At 47.6% G+C, this 13,077-nt stretch overlaps 1 long non-coding RNA gene across 1 annotated transcript; it reads left to right on the top strand.

Moving 5' to 3' along the window:
* Positions 1-8,815: 8,815 nt before the first annotated feature.
* Positions 8,816-12,749, top strand: LOC118238803. The gene is made up of 3 exons (XR_004769972.1): positions 8,816-9,106; positions 10,818-10,944; positions 12,485-12,749. It is a non-coding gene; the product is annotated as an uncharacterized LOC118238803 (long non-coding RNA).
* Positions 12,750-13,077: the final 328 nt, after the last annotated feature.

The following is a 13,077-nucleotide window of genomic DNA, read 5'->3' as shown; positions in this document are numbered from 1 at the left end:
AAGGGGCTACAGAGAGATCTTGTAGGGCAGCATAAGGGGAGTGTCTAGGGGTATGCACAGGCTCAGGATTGGTGTGCCTCCAGGCTTGGAGGGCTTGCCCTGTGTTGGTTGGCCAATTGGTTGTTATGGCCCATAGGCCCTCCAGAGTGGTTACTATGCTCTGCGGGTGATTGCTGTGCACTTGTCTGTAAAGCACACCCAGAGCCGTAAAGCATAGCCGCCACCAGCTAACTTCTGATTGGTTCCTTGCCATGAGGCAGGGATCTGACTTTCTAGTGACTAGGACAAGGTCAGACAAGCTGTTATGGCTGCCAAAATGGGGAGCTGGTCCCTTCAGAGGAGCTGGTGATGTGATGTCTAAACTGTTTGGTATACACCAGGGATGCTGTGGATGCTGAGTGAATAATCATGATTAACCAATAGTATAATGAATAATAATAATGACTGGATGAACCATTCCCTGGACCACTCTCTAGAGCATCCTGCATTATTCTAGAATGCTTTCATCCTCTTCAGTTAACATTAGATGAAAGATATTGAGAGGCCTTTAAAACAGAATCTTTTGTGTGTGTGCATGCATGCACACATGCATATGTTCACACAAGTGTCATGTGTGGAGGTCAGAGGACAACCTCAAGGGTCAGTCCTCACCTCCCACCTTGTTTTAGATAGGTTCTGTTGTTTGCTGCTGCATACAGCAGGCTAGCTGCCCGGTAAATGTGTATGGATTCTCCGGTCTCTGTCTCCATGCTGGGATTACAGCTGTGTCCTGCTGGATCTGGCTCTCCTCAGTGTCTGGGAATATGAACTCCGGTCCCCACACTTGCATGGCTTGCACTTTACCCTCTGAGCCATGCTCCAGCCCCAACACGGGAAGGTCGGAAGGTACAGGAAAATGAAAGTGAGATTCAGAATGCTGGCTGCATACCCAGATGCAGACAGTCCTGAACACTTCACCCTTCTCATTTTGAAACAGTGTCTCCTGTAAGCCCAGGCTGGTCTAGAACTTACTATGTAGCTGAGGATGACCTTGAAGATGACCTTGAACACCTGATTCTTCTGCTTCTACTTCCCTAATACTCGGATTACAATCTTGTTTCACCATCCCCAGGGGGTATTGTTCTGTTTCTTTAAAGATTTTACATTTTCTGTAAGTGGCTATGGACACAAGTATGTGGGGACCCACAGAACCCAGAAGAAGGCATCAAGCCCTTTGAAGCTAGAGTTACAGGTGGTTGTGAGTTTCCCAATATGGGTGCTGAGAACTGATCTCAGGTCCTCTTCAAGAGCAGTACTTTGAGCCATCTCTCCAGCCCCATCATGTTCATTTATATGTGTGTAAAGCAAAGCTGGGGAATTGAACCCAGGGCTTAGAGCACCTAAGGAAAACACTCTACCAGCTGAGCCAGATTCCCAGCCCCCTCAATGGCAAGCTTTTTTTCTTTTTTGTTTTTTCAAAAATATTTTTATTTATTTTGTTGGCTTTCTTTTCTTTTCTTTTTTTAAAGTGCATTGGCATTTTGGTATGGGTGTCCAGAACTGGAGTTACAGTTGTGAGCTGACATGTGGGTGCTGGGAATTGAACCTGGGTCCTCTGGAAGAGCAGTCAACGCTCTTAACCATTGAACCATCTCTCCAGCCCTTTCTTTTTTGTTGTTTTTGTTTGTTTGTTTGTTTGTTTGTTTGTTTTGAGACAGAGTTTCTCTGTGTAACAGCCCTGGCTATCCTGGAACTTGCTTTGTAGACCAGGTTAGCCTCTAACTCACAGAGATGCACCTGCCTCTGCCTCCCGAGTACAGGGATTAAAGGTGTGCTCCACCACCGCCTGGCATGCAAGTGCTTCTTGATTTATGGACAATGTTTTCAATTTAGGATGAGGTGAATGGGTTGTGTTCTCATCCTGAGTCCAGGGATATCATGGTAACCAAGAATGTCCTATGTCTTGGTTCATTCATCTTACTGTAATGCAGCAACAAGACCCAGGGACTTGTAGTAAACAGAGGCTAATTTTCCCACGGCTCTGGTTTCTGGGAAGTGCGAGATTGTTCCCTGTATCCAAGATGTCACCTTGCAGTAGCATCCTTACTTGGCAGAAAGCAGAAGGGCAAATGGGATGGATGCAGCTACTTCTGTAAAGACACAGCTGTTCTGACCTTTTCTAAGGGCCTTAATCCCAGCGAGGAAGGGGGTCAGCCTCATGACCGTCATCTGTTGTGATTTGAATGTGAAATGGCACCCATTGGCGTGTCTTTAAACACTTGATCCCCAGCTGGTGGTGCTGCTGGGAACATTATGGACCCTTTAGTAAGTAGGGCCTAGCTGGAGGAAGTGGGTCACGGGGGTGGGCCCTGGGGTTTTATAGCCAGGCTTCATTTCCTGTCTGCTCTCAGCTTCCTGTGTGCTCTTGGCTTCCCGACAGCAGATGAAGGTGTGACCAGCTGCCTCATGCTCCTGCCTCCATACTGTTGCCTCCACAACAGACTGTTTCTACTCAAACCGAAAGCCAAAATAAACCCTCCCTCGCCAAGACTGATAGCTGGGAATCCAGCATGGGACTGATCAGGAACATGGGTTTCAGTGAGGAAACCTCAGAAATCTATAGGACCTCCTGTAGAAGTTCAGTATTTATCCCTAGCATAGGTGTAGACTTTGGGAGCCCTAGCATAGGTGTGGACTTTGGGAGCCCATCCCATATAGAGGAATACTCCCTGAGCCAAGACACACGGGGGTGGGCCTAGGCCCTATCCCAAAGGACACGATAGACTCTGATGACACCCTATGGAAGGCCTCACCATCCAGAGGGAGCAAAAAGGATATGTGATAGGTAGGGTTTTAGTTGGGGAGGGGTGGTAGAGGAGGACGAGAGGGAGAAGGGAACTGGGATTGTCATGTAAAACAATCCTGTTTCTAATTCAAATTAAAAAAAAAGTTGGAAAAAAATTAACCCTCCCTCATCTAAATCACTTTTTTGTCATAGCAATGAGAATGTATTAATACTCATCCCAAAGACACCACCAAGTCAATATGAATTGTGGCAGACATAGACCACAGCTCCCTATTTAGGTACAACTGAGCCTCGTCTCTTATAAAAAAGTCAGATCAACCTGGGTGTTGGTGGTGCACAACATTAGACCCAGCATTCAGGAGGCAGAGGCTAGCGTGGTCTATATAGTGAGTTCCAGGACAGCCAGGGCTATGTAGAGAGACCCTGTCTCAAATAAAACAAAAGAAGTCAGACCAAGATTTGTTGGGACCTAGCCTGGAGCACATGTTTGAGATAAAAGGTCACACCACCTTGCTGTTGGAACCTATGAGAAATTTGCCTCAGGCAAGCCTAGAGCAGACTCCAAATACATCAGACTGCAAATGCGAATGGCCATCTTGGTTATTTGGATGATCCAAGTCCACTGCAGGAAACAGAGGGAGTGGAGTCTGTCGGGTGCTTCAGCATAGAGGGGGCCCCAGAATCAGCCTCACCCTGGACAGGCATGCAGGGCTTCAGATCTGCCATGAAGAGTCAGGAGGTGGCAGGTATGCAGGATGCTCTGGCCTAATCCTAAGACCAGCTGCGGACACACTGCTTGGATAGGCTTTGCCGTAGTTAACACTTGACAACTGTTCTGATAACATTCCGGTAGTATTTTCTGTGGCAAAGCAATACCATGATATTTTGACCTTTAGAAAATATGAGGAAATAGGGCTGAGGGATGGCTCAGTGAGTAAAGGGCTTGCTGCTCCATCACAATCCCCACCCACATAAAAAGCCAAGCACAGAGGTGCACACCTGTAATCCCAGTGCTGGTGAGCAAGAAACAAGAGGGTTCTTGGGACTTGCTGGACAGCTAGCTCAGCCAATCAGTGAGCTCCAGGTTCAGTGAGAGGTTGGAGAGATGGCTCAGTGATTAACACTAGCTCTTTTGCAGAGGATCTGGGTTGGATTCCCAGTACCCACATGGCAGCTCACAACAGTCTGTAACTCCAGTTCCAGGAGATCTGATGCCCTCTTCTGGCATTTAAGAGCACTGCACATATGTGGTGCACAGACTTACATGCTTGAAAAATATTCTTGTGGCCATTCTGAGGACCATGTGGCCATCAGACACTGCTGTGTCTCCTCTCAAAGCCCAGCATGGGGTCAGACTGCCACTATGCCTTTTGGATACAAGCCTAAGCCCAGGCCAAGCTAGACTTGGTATTTGGGTTTCTATAGAAATGAGTGTCTGGTTCAGTCAGGGCCCCCCTTGCTAAATGCTGGGAGTAAGCACCCTGCTCCCTGGCCACCCACAGGCCCAGTCAAGTTAGGATGACAATACCACACAGTCCTGGTGATCAGGCATCCACTGTGGCTGTAGAGAATAGCTGTCTCACTATGGAGAAGGTGACAGAGATTGGATCGGAGTAGACTGGGCCGGAACAATGAGCCCACAGTGACATTGACTTCTTGGAGGACTTCAGTGCCAGCTCCAGGAACCACCGCTGGGTCAAGCACTGGACTTCTCATTTTGCATATTCCTTGTTCTTCAGGCTATAGGCAGGCCACCAACACCACTGTTTACCACTCTGCTGTGTATCCCTTAATACAACAGGCTCCTGCACACAGAAGCTCCGTAGTGGCCAAGAAATTGATTCATGATTTCTCTTCAGTAGTTCTGAGATCTAGATTTAGAGGGACTTGTCATAGTCGGAGACAGACAGACATAAGCCAGGTCTTGTTGATGTGGGGAGCATCTACCCTTAGTCACAGCTGCTTGGACCCACCTGGACTTTAAAGAGGACAGCATCCACAGTTTGCAATGTGTAGACTAGAAAGATGCGTGTCTGCAGGTATGCCACCAACTAGACAGAGACATCAAAACAATCCAGAATGTCTCCTTCCCTCCCCCATCTCCTGTCCTCTCTTCTGCCCGTCTTCCCTTCCTTTCTCACTAAATAACCCAGACAATGGCTTCAGACAATCCTGCCTCAGCCTCCAATGTGCCGAGATTACAGGTTAAACAATCGTGCCCTCCTATTACCCGCTTCTTTTAAAAAATATCTTATTTTATATGAATAGGCGTTTTACCTACATGTATGTGTGTGTACCACATGCATGCAGTACCCACAGAGGCCAGAAGAGGGCATCATGTTCCCTAGAACTGGAGTTATACATTGGTGCTGGGGTTTAAACTCGGTCCCACGGATGAGTAACAGGTGCTCTTACCTGCGAAGTCATCCCTCCAGCCCCTCCTATCTGCTTCTTGAAGCCACCTCTCATTACTGCAACCTCGGGATTTGTCCTTGGCCCCTCCCAGTTCTAGAACACACAGCAGCTATTCAATGAGTATTATTTTACTAGGTATTTGTTCTTTGCATGTTGCACGTAGTGGTTTTATTTCTAAGTCTTTTCTTCTATCTTTGGATGAATAATGTTTCTGCATGCGTGTCTGGCTGTCCCAGGGAGACTAAGCAAGATCTCTGGAATCAGGGCTACCCTGTGTCCTAACCTCCCTGCTCTACCCAGGCTAGCACACTGCAGGGCTTTTCTATGCATGCCGGCAATGAAAGCGCCTGTCCGGAAACTCCCAGTAACAGGGTCTCCATGGTTACCCAGGTCATCCAGCTTCCACCATTAGTTCTCGCAGCTGGTCCACTGTGTGGCCCTGTGCTAGAGCCCGAGGGAGGGCAGGAGGATGAGCGAAGCCTGGCTTTTGCCCTCAGAGGGTGGTCAGTAGCACAGAGCCGGGAATAAATAACACTAACTTAAAATAGGAAAATGACGTTCCATCCTAGAACCAGAGACAAGACTTAGCAAACACATCAGAGGAGGGAGGATTGCTTCCAGCTGCTGAGCCCAGGCAGGCCTCCAGGACACTCACTGTCTTCTGCCACTCACCCCCAACGAGGAGGAGTGACCTCCCAACACTTCAAAGGACTCTGGACCAAAGCAGATAACAGAGCAACCAGAGAGTCCCTCCCTGCCTGTCTGTGCTCTTTGGAATACTTCAGCAATTACTGTGTGAAGGAAATAGGATCTCTCTCTCAGTGTGTGTGTGTGTGTGTGTGTGTGTGTGTGTGTGTGTGTGTGTGTTTGTTTCTGTGTGTGTCTCTGTGTGTCTGTGTGTGGGGGGGTGGTGGGTGGTGGTGTTTGTCTCTGTGTGTCTCTGTTTCTCTCTGTGTGTTGCTTGCTCTGTCTCTCTGTCTCTTGTGTTTGGGTGTGTGTGTGTCTGTGTAGTCTGTCTCTGTCTCTGTGTGTCTGTTTCTCTGGTGTGCGTCTGTCTCTCTGTGTGTATGTGTGTGGTATTTGTCTCTGTCTCTGTGTGTTTCTGTTTCTGTGTGTGTGTGTGTGTGTCTGTCTGTCTCTCTTTCTCTGTGTTTGTGCCTCTCTGTCTCTGCCTTTCTTTGTGTGTGTGTGGTTTGTCTCTGTGTGCCTCTCTGTGTCTGTTTCTCTCCCTGTGTGTGTCTCTTGCTCTGTCTCTCTGTCTCTGTGTTTGAGTCTGTGTGTGTGTGTGTAGTCTCTCTGTCTCTCTGTCTCTGTTTCTCTCTCTCTCTCTCTCTCTCTCTCTCTCTGTATATATATGTAGTGTCTGTCTCTGTCTCTATGTGTTTCTGTTTCTGTGTGTGTGTGTGTGTGTTTCTCTGTGTTTGTGCCTCTCTCTGTCTTTCTGTCTGTCTCTGCCTCTGCCTCTCTGTGCATATGTGGAAGTCAGAGGACTACCTTAGCTCTTGGCTTTTCCAGCTTGTCTGAGATCTCTTTTGTTGCTCTCTTCTGTGTACCCAAGGCTAGCCAGCCTGCAGGAGCCAGCCATTCTCCTGTCTTTGCCTCCTGTCTCCTGGCAGGTGATGCTAGGAGCACAACCACCAGTGCTACCATGCCCAGTTCTTACCTACGCTCAGGGGATCTAAATTCAGTCATCAGGCTTGCACACCATCTTCCTATCCCGACACAGTGTCTTTACAGTTAAATGAAAACCCATTGTGTCTGTATACCACACTCTTACGGTCTGGCTGATGGACACAGGGGCTGCTTCCATCACAGGGTGTTGCAAATAGTGTGCAACATGCAGGTGTGTCCTGGTGTCTGTGTGACAAGCCGACTTGGCCTCCTTTGGATACTCTCCCAGGAATCAGAAGTGGAAAGTTCTAGTATGAGGAACGGCCATACTGATTTCCAGAGTGGTTGCACAGTTTTTACAAGTTTATGCTCCTATCAGCAATATCTAAGGGTCCCACTTTACTCACACTCAGGCAAACATTTGTTATTATTTTCTATTTACTTATTTATTTTGGTTTTTCAATACAGGGTTTCTTTGTGTAACAACCCTGGCTGTCCTGGAACTTGCTTTATATACCTGGGTGGCCTTAAAGTCACAGAGATCTGCCTGCCTCTGCCTTCTGTGTGCTGGGATTAAAGGTGTGTACCACCACTGCCCGGCACACAAGGTTGCCGGTGCTCTTAACTGCTGAGCCATCTCTCCAGCCTGGTATATACCTTTAATTCCAGCACTCAGGAGGCAGAGGAAGGTGAATTCTAGGCCAGCTTGGTCTACAGAGTTAGTTCCAGAACAGCCAAAGCTACACAGAGAAACCTTGTATCAAAAAATAAAATAAAATAAAAACAAAAACATTTGCTACTCTTGCAGATGACCTAGCACCCACCATGGGCAACTTACAAGCATATGTAAGTCTATCTCCAAAGACCCAACGCCCTCTTCTGGCCTTTGTGGGTACCTGCATATATACATGTACATAGTACACATAAACTCATGTAAACACACACACACTCACACACAAATAGATCTCTTAAAATTTCAGGGAGAACAATACAACTAAAAGTGTAAAATCCAAAGAAAACATGTAGAATGCTTTAGCCACACCAGCAATGGACTAAACACACCTTTTCAACAATTTCAGGCCATCTTTACAAAACTCAGATACAATATAGCAGTTCTTGTTAGTGATGAGGAAATGGGGGGACAAGGTCACACAGCAACTAAGCAAAAACTGATATGATGTGTGGAACCTATATGGAAGCCACGCTCCTGAGCAGTACAATGTGTGAAGGGAATGTGGCCAGAAGACCCTCAGCAACGTTGCAGAGTTGTTATCAGGTAGTAGTGTACAGTTTGGGAGGGCACCCATCTTTCCCAGCAATGCTCTGAGACAATCTGCAACTATGTTCTGGTGCAGATCTGAGGGACCAACCCTGTGAGCTAGCTGCTTGCTTCCTTACTACGGCCCCAAGGCAGCTCTCCTTTGAGAGCTTTGTTGTGTGCCTGGCCCACTTCCAACACCTGTTTGCCCAGCACATCCCTCTAGGTGCAGCAATACACTCACTTCACCACCCAGGGTGGGGCCTTCCTTCTGGACTTAACACAGTGCCCAGCAGGAAGCCAGTGTCACAGAATGAGGGGCAGGTTTGCATTTGTGAATCACTGTGCCATAAGGCATTTAAAAAAACAAAACAAAAAGATAGTCTCAGATTTCAGTTCTCCTTCCATCACACACACCGTGGAGTAATGCAGACTAAAGCATGGGTTCCCTGACTGTGTCCATAGCTAAAAAGTGCGGTGTCAAGTCCACATCACATGCCACAGTGTTGATGGAGCTGACGGAAGTCAACGTATCTCCTTCCTAGAAAAAGCTATTTTCTCTCCTCAGGTGCATCTTTTTAAAGATTTATTTTTATTTGTGCATATGCCTCATGGGGGTACAGGAGCCTGGAATCGCAGATGGTTGTGAGTCACCAGCGGTGGGTACTAAGAATTGAACTCTGGGCACTCTCCAGCCCCCTCATACATATTTCAATAAAACACTTCTCGTTCCTCGGACTTAGGACTAGCCTGTCCTCCTCCAGCTCTGTTGGAAAATCTTAAACAACCCCTTCCACTTGTTCCGAGATCCAACAAGAAAGAATCATTTTACTTACAGTTACACAGTCATCAGGGTGACTGTCCAGCATGAGATCAGTTACACAGTCATCCACATGACTGTTCAGAGTGAGATGGGATTTCTCAGCAACCTAGAACGACAGGCTCAGCTCTGACCCACAAGACCAGGGAGGAAAACTCTGCCCACTCTACTTCCTCCCCACAAGAGGAATCAACAAGCCTTTCTCTGACTTTTTCAGGTGACTAAAGAAACTTTCCAGGGGCTGGAGAGAGGGCTCAGAAGTTGAGAGCACTGGCTGCTCTTCCAGAGGTTTGGAGTTCAATTCCCAGGACCCACATGGTAGCTCACAACCATCTATAGTGGGATCTGACGCCCTCTTCAGGCATAAAGTTGATAGAGCACTCACATACATAAAATAAACAAATCTTTAAAAAGAAAGAAACTTTTGTGAGATTTGACAGTAATTCTTTCCTCTCAAAAACGGGTGCAGCATGTGGGTGTGTACAGTGTGTGTGTGTACAGTGTGTGTGTGTATACACTTACACATACAAGCACATGAGGAGGCCGGTATCTCTCTATCGCTCTTCACCTTGTTTTTTGAGACAGGGTCTCTCACTGAACCTGGAGCTAGCTGTTTGGACTACTTTAACTGGCCCCTAAACCCCACACTAATAGGCCAGTAAGCCCCAGGGGTCTTCTGCCCACCTCCCAGCCTAGTTTTGCCATGGGTGCTGGTCCTCCTGCCCTGTCACAAGGAGGCGCTTTATCTACCGAGTCTCCTACTCAGGCCCCAGACAGATACATCTTTCTTTCTCTCTCTTTTTTCTTCTTTCCTTTTTTTCGTTCTTTCTCTTTCTTTCTTTCTTTCTTTCTTTCTTTCTTTCTTTCTTTCTTTCTTTCTTTCTTTCTTTTTCTTTATGCAGTACACAGTGTTCTGCATGCCAGAAGAGGGCACCAGATCTCATTACAGATGGTTGAGAGCCACCATGTGGTTGCTGGGAACTGAACTCGGGACCTCTGGAAGAGCAGACAGTGCTCTTAATCTCTGAGCCATCTCTCCAGCCCCATACCTCGTATTTTCTACTTGAATCTTAAAGTTGTTTACTTTTTATGAAAGAAAATCTAGACTGAGGTATTTGAATCAAAATGATTTCATGAATCCACATTTCACTCCCTGATCGATCTAGTTCTTTCTTTTCTTCCCTCCCTCTCCCCTCCCTCCCCAATTTCCTGTGTGCATGAGAGGGGTTCACTTGTGTGTGCTTGTATATAGAAACCAAAAGACAACCTTTGTATTGTTTCTCAGGAGCCACACACCATGTTTTGGGGACAGGCTCTCTCACTGTGTTGGAACTCACCAAGTAGGCTGGTTGGGTGACTAGCAAGCCTTGGGGATCCCTAGGTCCCGGTCCGGTCCCTACCTCCCCAGAGGTAGCATTACAAGTGCCACCATGACTGGCTGGGGATTTGATTCAGGCCCTTTCCTGGTTGAGCTGTCTCCCAATCATTAGCCACCCCCACCCCCGAGACACACTTCTCTTCTGTCCATTCTTCCTTCCTTCTCTTAACATGTGAGAAAAAAAAAAATCAGAGCCTGGGATCTTGTTGGGGACTTTTCACTTCACATTTACTTTATCTTCCAGACTGGCTTTGGGTGGCATCAGGGACATGGCCCTGCTGGCTTAATGTCTTTTTTTCTGTCCTGATCCCTCTTCACAATACTGACCCGGCTCTCAGTAACCTGAGATGGCTAGATAACCACACTTTCAGGGCCTCTCTAGCGTAGCTGCTGCCAGAGATCTGAAGTGGCAAAAACTGTATATCAGCGCTCTCCGGGCAGCAATTGGGCAATTGCCAAGCTCAGTGGCCATTTGTACCTTCTGAACAGCATGCAAATGGCTGGTAGCGGGTGCAATTCAATAGCACGCGCTCATCCCCAACTCCGTTAGCCCTTTCCAGAGACCGTCCAAAGGAAGACCAGGTCGATGTGCTTGAAGTCAGCAAAAGAACAGACAGCGCAGCCACCCCCTGCAAGCATGAGCGTCATTGTTTTGAAGATTCATCTGTTGGCAGCAGGTGAGTAGGTGATTTTCCCGCAGCCTCAGAAAGCGGGGGGGGGGGGGGGGGATTGGGGGGGGTTGGGGTGGGAGCCTTCCCAAATGGCCAGCCCACAGTCTGGGGGAAACATGAGTTAGTGGCGCCACCTTCTGGCAGAAATGACCTCAGGCCGTTGCTGAGGAAAATGTAGACATTTTGTTGGAGGCTCTAGAAGACTCGGGGCTGGGAGAAATCATAGGACTGGTTTTTGAATCTGGTCCAGTCTTCTCATTTCATGGGAAAGCAAATGGAAGCCTGGGGGGGAGGGGGTTGGGGGGGTGCTGACGAGAGTCATGGTAGAGTGGAGACGAGGAACTCCATGAACGGATTCTTACCTGTTGACTTTCCTTAGGGCTGAGCACAACCAAGGACAAGTATATCTTACACCCTCTGTATGAAAAGTGAGATCAGAGACGCTCAGGTGATGGCTAATTACAAGTCCCGGTGGCCTTTCATGCACACAAATGTCACATGCAACCTAGGCTCCAGGGTGTCTGGGAAAATGCTGCCACTCTATCTGTTCATGTCTCCAGAGCTCCTGAATAGACACAGGCCCTGTTCTTTGGCTAGAGTGGGCCTCCAGGAAGCAGAGGCATGGTGTCTGAAGGAGGCAAGGGGCTTGTGAGAAGTCAGCCAGTAAATAACATTCACCAGGCCACTTTGCTCTCTGTGAGATTTTTTAAAAAGATTTTATTTATTTATTATGTATCCAACATTCTGTTTCCATGTATATCTGCACACCAGAAGAGGGTACCAGCTCTCATAAGGGATGGGTGTGAGCCACCATGTTGTGCTGGGAATTGAACTCAGGACCTCCGGAAGAGCAGTCAGTGCTCTTAGCCTCTGAGCCATCTCTCCAGCCCCTCTCTGTGAGATTTTTCACAAATGCCAGAGTAGTGTCTTGTTTGGAAAAAATAGTTCCTATGTTGTGTGACCCAGTGGGAACTCAGGAAACACTATTAAATATTACAGATTGGGCTAGAGAGACAGCTCAGTGGGTAAGGGTGATTGACTCCAGCAGGGTCACCTAAATTTGATCCCCAAGAACCACATGTAAGAACAGACTCCTGAAAGTAGTCCTCCAACCCCTACACACATGCCATGGCACACACTTGCATGCATGCACACGCAGAAATAAATAGAATACATATGTGCATACAAACATACATACATAATTAGATTGCCCACAAAAGAGAATAGGGGCATCATTTGTGCACTTATTTCTCCCTTCACTCACACACTCACACACACACACACACACACACACACACACCTACATATGTTATTTCTCCAATTCTTAATTCAGCTTGACTAGCTCCAGAAGTCTCAAAGATTGCCTCCCTTTAGTATATTCCTATAATTAAAGTTATTCCTTTGTTGGCGTAGTTGGTCAGACAACTGCAGTCCCTGGTCCTAACAGTCACTTCTTGAGGTTGGTTTGTCTTCTACCAAGCGGTGGCTATAGTGGCTATGTTCCTCTTATGCTCTTTCCCTTAACTCGCCTTGGCATCTTCCACAGGTCCTTCCTGAGGCTTCTGTTCCCACCATGCAGTCCCCATCCCTAGGCCCAGGTGCAGCCTGCCAAGCAGATCAACTAGGGACGATGTCTCTTTCATGCCCAGGCCTGCCTCCACCAGATGACAGACCTGCAAAGAGTCTTGTACCCGACCGTGGCTTGTACCAGGCAGCTCCTATTGGGCCTAACAGCCTGGTTTGTACCTGGCTCTTCAGGGAATACTGAAATGTCTGCAGTTATTGGGTAACTCTGTATTGACTGTGCCCTGCCTTCCATCTCATCCATAAAATAAGGGATGTGGGTCTATTTACTTCAGTGGCCCTTTGTGTCTCTGATGCAAGCCCTCTTGGCATCACCACAGTAGTTCCGAGCGCCTACGCTGGCCTCTCTGGGGAGAGCGGAAGCATTTTCCAGTCACATCTGTGTCTCATCTGCACGCTAATCTTTTCCTTCCTAGAAATTTCATAATGGCTACAGATTACTATTTGGCAGAATCTTTTCTGCCTGAGCCAAAGAATCGTTTATCTCTTTTCTTTCCTGCCTCCCCCCTTGCCTTTCTTCAGGCCTCTCAGTGGAAGTAGCCTGGCCACTTCCAC

Source organism: Cricetulus griseus, chromosome 4 (assembly GCF_003668045.3).
Source record: "Cricetulus griseus strain 17A/GY chromosome 4, alternate assembly CriGri-PICRH-1.0, whole genome shotgun sequence".
Taxonomy (NCBI): Eukaryota; Metazoa; Chordata; class Mammalia; order Rodentia; family Cricetidae; genus Cricetulus; species Cricetulus griseus.
The sequence above is the reverse complement of the archived record's forward strand: the minus strand, read 5'-3'. Positions and strand labels throughout refer to the sequence as shown.